The sequence below is a fragment of the Lactuca sativa genome, chromosome 4, assembly GCF_002870075.4.
Source record: "Lactuca sativa cultivar Salinas chromosome 4, Lsat_Salinas_v11, whole genome shotgun sequence".
Classification (NCBI taxonomy): Eukaryota; Viridiplantae; Streptophyta; class Magnoliopsida; order Asterales; family Asteraceae; genus Lactuca; species Lactuca sativa.
Genome location: NC_056626.2, coordinates 255,888,797 through 255,895,721, shown reverse-complemented (window position 1 = coordinate 255,895,721; position 6,925 = coordinate 255,888,797).

Below are 6,925 nucleotides of genomic sequence, written 5' to 3'. Positions count from 1 at the left end.
GTTCTTTAGAGACATTAATTTTCTCTTTTCCCTTGTCTTTAGAGACATTAGTTGGCTTTACAATTGTTTCCTGTTGTTTAGCACTAGGTGAAGAGATTTTGATTTGAATAAAAGGTTTCTTCAGTATTTCAACAATCGTTTTCTCATTACTCACAGTCTTTAAGGTATCATCCTTGTTGACTGGAATTGGAGATTTCTCAGTCTGTTGTTTCTTAGAATATTTACATCCTAAGTCCTTTGTTCCAGAGACGGAAGCATTAAGAGATGGAAATGTTTCTTAACTGAGGAATTCAATGGGTTCAGTTTTGGAATATCCTATTGGCTCATATGATTTGGGCATTTTATCACTAGATTTAGAGTCAGGGATATTTCATTTTTCACAAGTGGCATTTTTCTGAATTGAAACTTTCCATGGTGGGACACTCAGGAGAGAATTATACTAGAGAGTCAAACTTAGAGACCAAGTCTGGAAAATCATGGGACAATGTGTCTTCTAATGGGATCCTTGAGGTTGAAGTGGCAATTACATCAGGATTGTAAGTTACCGCCTCTTCATGATTCTCATTGTCTCCAGTGAAGAGACTTGGATCGCTTGCTAACAACTATAGTTGAGTATTGAGACCCATGATTTCCTTGTTCATTTCATCATAACCATGACCATATTTGACCCATGATGGTTTTAGTCCCTTAAGAATAGCATGCGAGTTCTGTTGAAGAAGCCTTTTGGATGCCTTATAACTATTGATTTTTGTATTGGTTTGCGCGTACATCTCACGATTGTCTTTTGCAATAATGTCACATTAATTAAATACATTTTTATGTTGTTCAACTGTCATAAGTTGTGCCTCAGTTTTGATTACAAGGTCATTTTCTAACTTAGCCATACGACATCTCAATTCTTCAAGTCTGAACTGAGTGTCGGTCAGTTCATCTATGTAGTAACAGACACGATGTTCAGCATTGGTGAAATATTCTTTGATTATTTTATAAATATGGTCAATGTCATCATGAAAGTGCTTAATATTTAAATGATTATCATGAAGCATAAAGTGTACCTTTTCAACAACTTCTTGATGGAGAGAAGAAGGTTCTTTGTCATCATCAGCCATGATGCAGAAGTAGTTCTTGTAGGCTTTAGTTTCTTCTTCTTGATCCACTTCCTCATTTGTTTTTCAGACTTCCACATTTGGAGTTTCCATGACCATGAAAGCTTTGTCTATTGACTTCTTTTTAATATGGTCCTCCTTTTGAAGGTAGTATGCTTCGTCTTTGACCTTCTTAGTTTCCATTCTGCAATCCTTGGCAAACTGATTTTCACCTTGACAGTTATGGCACCTGATTACTTTATTATCGTCATGCGACTTCAACTTGTTATCTTAAACCCGTGTGTTCATCCTCTGAGAATTGTAACTTTCAGAATTTGAATTCTGAGAGTTGAAGCGTTTTTCACTGTTGCTTCCGCCTTGGAAATTTTCGGAGTTCTGAGGATAGTGTTGGGGTTGCTGATAACTTTTTGCTCTAAAGTTACTAGTTGGCTTGTTCACAAACTTCTTGAAGTTTGGATTCCACTTGGTCAGGAGTGCCATACATTCTACATATTCCTTTTCCTCATCAATTTGAGAAGATTTCATTGTGGTTCCAATGAAAGCTTGATGATTAGCCATGTACCCATTCTCGATCTGAAGAGGTTATTGAGTTGGCATGTAAGGACTCTGTTGTACTGATGAGCCATACTCGAACTTTGATATGGATATGCTCCGTATCGTTGGTAGGCTAACTTATCAGCAAAGTGATTTCGGATTTGATTGTGATGTGAAATAAAGTTTTGAGAATGATTTGTCATGGGTGTTGAATTTCCCAGGGCAAGTCCTTGATTATCAAAGGGAGTTGCTTGAGCTAGCTCGTTGACTTTTGGTTCATGTTGTTGCGATTCGGGATACAAATCAAACAAAAACATGGTGTCTAGATTAGTTGTAGTTTGCAGTATGATCATGTGCATTGTATCTCATTTTGGAGATAAAGTATTCAAGAATTTCAGATTGAGTTTCTTCACCCTGTTAACAACAATGTTGTACCTATAATATGCATCGTAGAGAGTTTCATCAGGTAAAATCTGGAAGTTGTGCATGTCTGTTATTGCAGCTTTCTTCCTGTTTGCAAGGATTTTATGTGACAACCCTATATTTCTCCAAAAGCAGTGTAACGCTCAAATGTCAAATGCAACGAAAACTATTTGGAATCAACTAAATTAACCTCAAAAATAAACACTACAAGAAAAAAGGCCTTTTACGACGCGCAAAATACGACGCTCATTGATCTATGTTACGCAAAGGAGAGTGACATTAGAAAAATGTCATCTCTTCAAAAAATTTAAGGATAGAAGACACGCATTATTGCGCGCCCTTAAATTAGTGTCTAAAAAAACACGGAGGGCACCTATAATAAAATGCGCGTCGTCTACGGATGTCGCTTTATATTTATTAATGGAACGCGCGTTCCATCCTTTAATAGTGGGGGAAAGGGGGAAATGAAATTCTGAAAAAATTAAAAACCCCGCCATGCTCTCCTCTACCTTCTTTCAATCTTTCTTCTCTCTCTCTCTCTCTTTCTCCCTCACCATTGTCGGTCCTCACACGTGAGACGACCGCACCGCCACCATTAGACCCACTTACCACTCCAAATCGTCATTGTTGCTCCTCTCTTAAACCACTGCAACCACCCTTCTCTCTCTCTGTCTAAAATGCTCATTTATGACCACCATCACACCAGCCACTACACCATCACCATTAGCAATGCACACCGCACCACCACTACCGTTCCTCTTTCTCCATACGAAAAAACCCTAATTTGTATGTGCTTACAGGTTTTAAAAATTAAAATGAGAGTGCATTGAAATAGGTGACCTAAAAGATGAATGCACATGAAAATCCATCGTTAGAGGTAGGTTTTTCTCACTAATCTTTACTCTTCCTCAATGTTCTTAGAAATTTTACATTATATATTTCTCATCTGTACATGTACCAGAAGTTGTTTTCTATTTTCCATTTAATTTCACCCAACTCGTTTCTTAAATGAGTTTTTTCCTAGTCTTGTGGTCAATTTGTTTTCTATTTGGAATCACACCTGTTCATGTAGTTTTAGAGAAGAATGATTTGCATGAGAGGGATGATGGGGAGCTTGAAAGAACAGGTCAACCGTTCCAGCAAAAACCCCTGAACCTTCATTTTTCGAGAAATTCCCTTGATGCCCCTGACTCGAAAACTATTTTTCCCCCCTGTAGCTTCTTTTGAAAACAAATTTCCATTATTTCCTTTGGTTTTCTTCACCACATCAACAAACCCATCATTTTGTTCCTTAACTTCTTTAGTGCTGGCAAGAAGCACTTGCATAAGATCCACAGTAGCTTCTTCTTTTCCTTTCTCTGTTTTACTTCTCTCCTCTTCTTCTTTCATCTGAATAGCAGTAACATCAATCAAGATCAGTGGAAATTGGTTTTTATTTTTTATAGTTGATACTTGAGAAAACCTTATATGTTTTTTTTTATTTTGTGAAAATTAATTCCAGATGATGGTTTATAAAGAAGATATAGTAAACTACACTTCTGGCCCTGAGTGCAGCTTGTTTTTTTTTAGTTTGGTCCCAAAATGTCCTCTTTCACTTGCTAAAGATTTAGGCTTCCAACTACTCTCTGATGATATTGATATCAGACATTCAAGGAATGGTAAGGCGTAGATGGCATTTGTATTTTCATTTGGTATAACTTTCTGTTTAGCTCCTTTTACCTGTTTACTTTTTTTTTTCTGTCCACTCATTGGTTTATATTCTTCTTTTACCCAGTTCCAATGATCTACATGATGGATTGCACAGAAAATGACTGTAGTTCACTACTCAAGTCATCAACTAAGGTACTTGATATCCCTTGATTTTGGCTAGTGTATGTATTTGTAAATTCAATTAAAAGTTTTGATATGTGTATATCATGTTCCATGTTAGAGGCATGGGATATCATGTTTACATCTATGAAATGTTGACTACATGTTCATCTCAATGGTTTACTTAGATTTCATGTCTTGTATCTGTATCAGTTCTTAGTAGAACTTTTTTTTAACAATGGAGAAGGATGGATAAGCCAAAAAGGAATCACGGGTGGCTATGATTCTGTTTTCCATCAGATCTATAGTCATATTGTAAAAATCATACCTTGAGTTATAGAACTCAAACGGACCCCAAACCAGTTCCCAAAGTTCACAAATTGAGTTGGCTAACTTTCTTAAGCAGCCCAACTTCACTGGTAAGGACTTTATCTATGTGCAAGAATAGAATCTTTGCTGTTAGGTCTGATCCGGGTCTGTTCTGATATGTCATTTTGTTTTCATCATTTATAAGGCTTGGAAAAGGATCCAGAGTGATTTCAAGTTTCTATATGTTCCTGATATTATGAATTTAAGATCTGGAGCAGATGGGGTGTTATTTCCAATTATAAATTGGTTAGAATTGATCCAGACTCCAGATCAGTGGGCAGTCACCAGCTTTTACTAGTGTTGTGATTGTCCACAATGTGAAATTTATATCCAGAGCTTGGGAAATGCTTTTCATTCAATTCCAACTCTGAGACTTTCATTTGTATGTCCTTTACTTCTCTAAATTTTGGTATGGACGAATTCTACTCACAAGTTGGGTAGAATTGGCCAACCTCACTTGACTGTCTTGTTGGAGATAGAAGTGATACACCTTTTTGTAAAATTCATATTTAATTCATCCTTTGGAGTTAGAAGGAGTTCTTTATAGCTCTGGAATCTTGAACAATCATAGTTTTCTATAAAATTTAGTTGAAGCTATGTTTCTGTTTTAGATTTTGGAGTAAATCCGTTTTGAACAGCAGGTCTGTTTTAGAGACCTTGCTGTGATTACTCTTTTCTCAACTCATAGCTTCATTACTTCTCCTTTCTAACCTTTAGTCCTTCTAAGATGGGTTTTAAAAGTTTAAAATTTTTGCAAGTGTGCTATTGAAAATGAAGAGCTTGTTCAGGTATCTCAATTTCCAGACATACCCTTTTGGGTTTTTCACTTTCCTGAAATACCCTTTTTGATCTTTTACAATTTCCAAAAATACCCTTCTTGGTGCCTAGGAGTTACAGTGTTACCAGTTGCAGTTGTAATATATATATATATATATATATATATATATATATATATATATATATATATATATATATATATATATATATATAGGTTGCAGGACAATGGTGAACAGTCAAGATTCGTATGCACAACCAGTAGCAGTTGCAGCCACACATGGTGTGGTGGATGTGTACCATGCATACGGTGGGGCTGCAAGCGGACAAACCCTTCCTGTTCAGGTTACTTATGCTGAAAACTATGGTACCCAGCAAGATCCCTACTCTTCTGCACACACATCATATTACACACATCATAATCAAAAAGTTTATAACATCAATTCCGATAATATACTATATTCAATATTGTTATTGTGGCCTTTCAGGTTTTGTTTAAGAATCTGAATGTTGATTTGAAGGAAGTAAGCCCATCATCCCTTCTTATGGACAAAGTGAGAGAAGTTGAAGGAAGCCCTGATTTTTCCAACAAGATGTCGGGTCAACTCAACAACCACCAATGGTTGGAGAAGTTAAAAAAACAAAGTATTATCTTATTGATTAGCGATTACTGGTGTTGAGCTTTAAGCAATTTCAGGCCCTCTATTTATTAATCTTTTATAAGCTAGATTGTTGTTTTCTTTCCTTTTTATAAGTTGAATTGTGGCTAGAAATTATAGTCATCTATTCAAAGAAGGTGTTGGAACGTGAGTTCAAAATGATGACCCTTTTACATATAAATTTGATTAACAGATTGTACAATGAAATGCAAAGAATAATTATGGGAAGGAGGTTAAGTATTAATCTCATGAATGCTGCAAACGTATTTGTTTCTCTCAATTCACCTTTTGAAGGACCTGGCACGTGTCTATATTACAGAACCTGTAAGTTTTTTTTTCCTTTCTTTTATGGGTAAACTACAGGAAATAACCTCCTACTTTATTACTCTGTATAGGATGTATATGTAACAATTCTTTACACATGATATCAAACAGGAAAATGAGGTAGCTAACTAAACTAACTACTTCAATTTTCATATACTTCAATAAAAAATTAAAATATATTATGTTTGTTAATGATTTTGTATTGTAGGTACCTTTTCAACACTTTGCTGAGAAAATTGGTGGCTATCTTTTGAATAGGAGGAGTTAGTAGGTATTTAGACATGCATACCATAGATAACATTTTGTACAGAGAGTTCTTGGCACATAGGAAGCTAGATAATGCAATTGTATATAAATGAGTTCATTTTTTTATAACATTTACTCACTACTGGAATAGTTATTTGTATTTGACATATTAGTGAAATGAATTATCTTTGTTATTTATGGTATTTTATTTTGTATTATGAGATTTTTAATGTATTATTTAATTTGAAAATTAGAAAAATCTATAACTAATATTTTTTTAAAACATTTAAAATTATGATACGCAAAAATGTGTGTCATCTTCATTTATGACATGGCCTTTCTTGACAGTGGCTTTCTTGATACGCATTGCGTGTCATTAACACGCGCGTCGTAAGGTTACGACACGTGAATGTGTATCGTCTTCCTTTATGACAGGGCCTTCCTTGATACGCATTGCGTGTCGTAAACGCGCGTCGTAAATGCACGTCGTAAATGAGTGTCGTAAATGCGCGTCGTCTTTCATTATGACAGGGCCTTCCTTGACGCGCATTTGCGCATCGTCTGAGCCTTTTACGACGCGCAATGAGCGTCGTAAAAGGCCTTTTTTCTTGTAGTGAAAGTATTCAAATATCTAAGTTGGGATGCATCAAATATTAGATATCGTGCCAAGGTTTCCAAAAA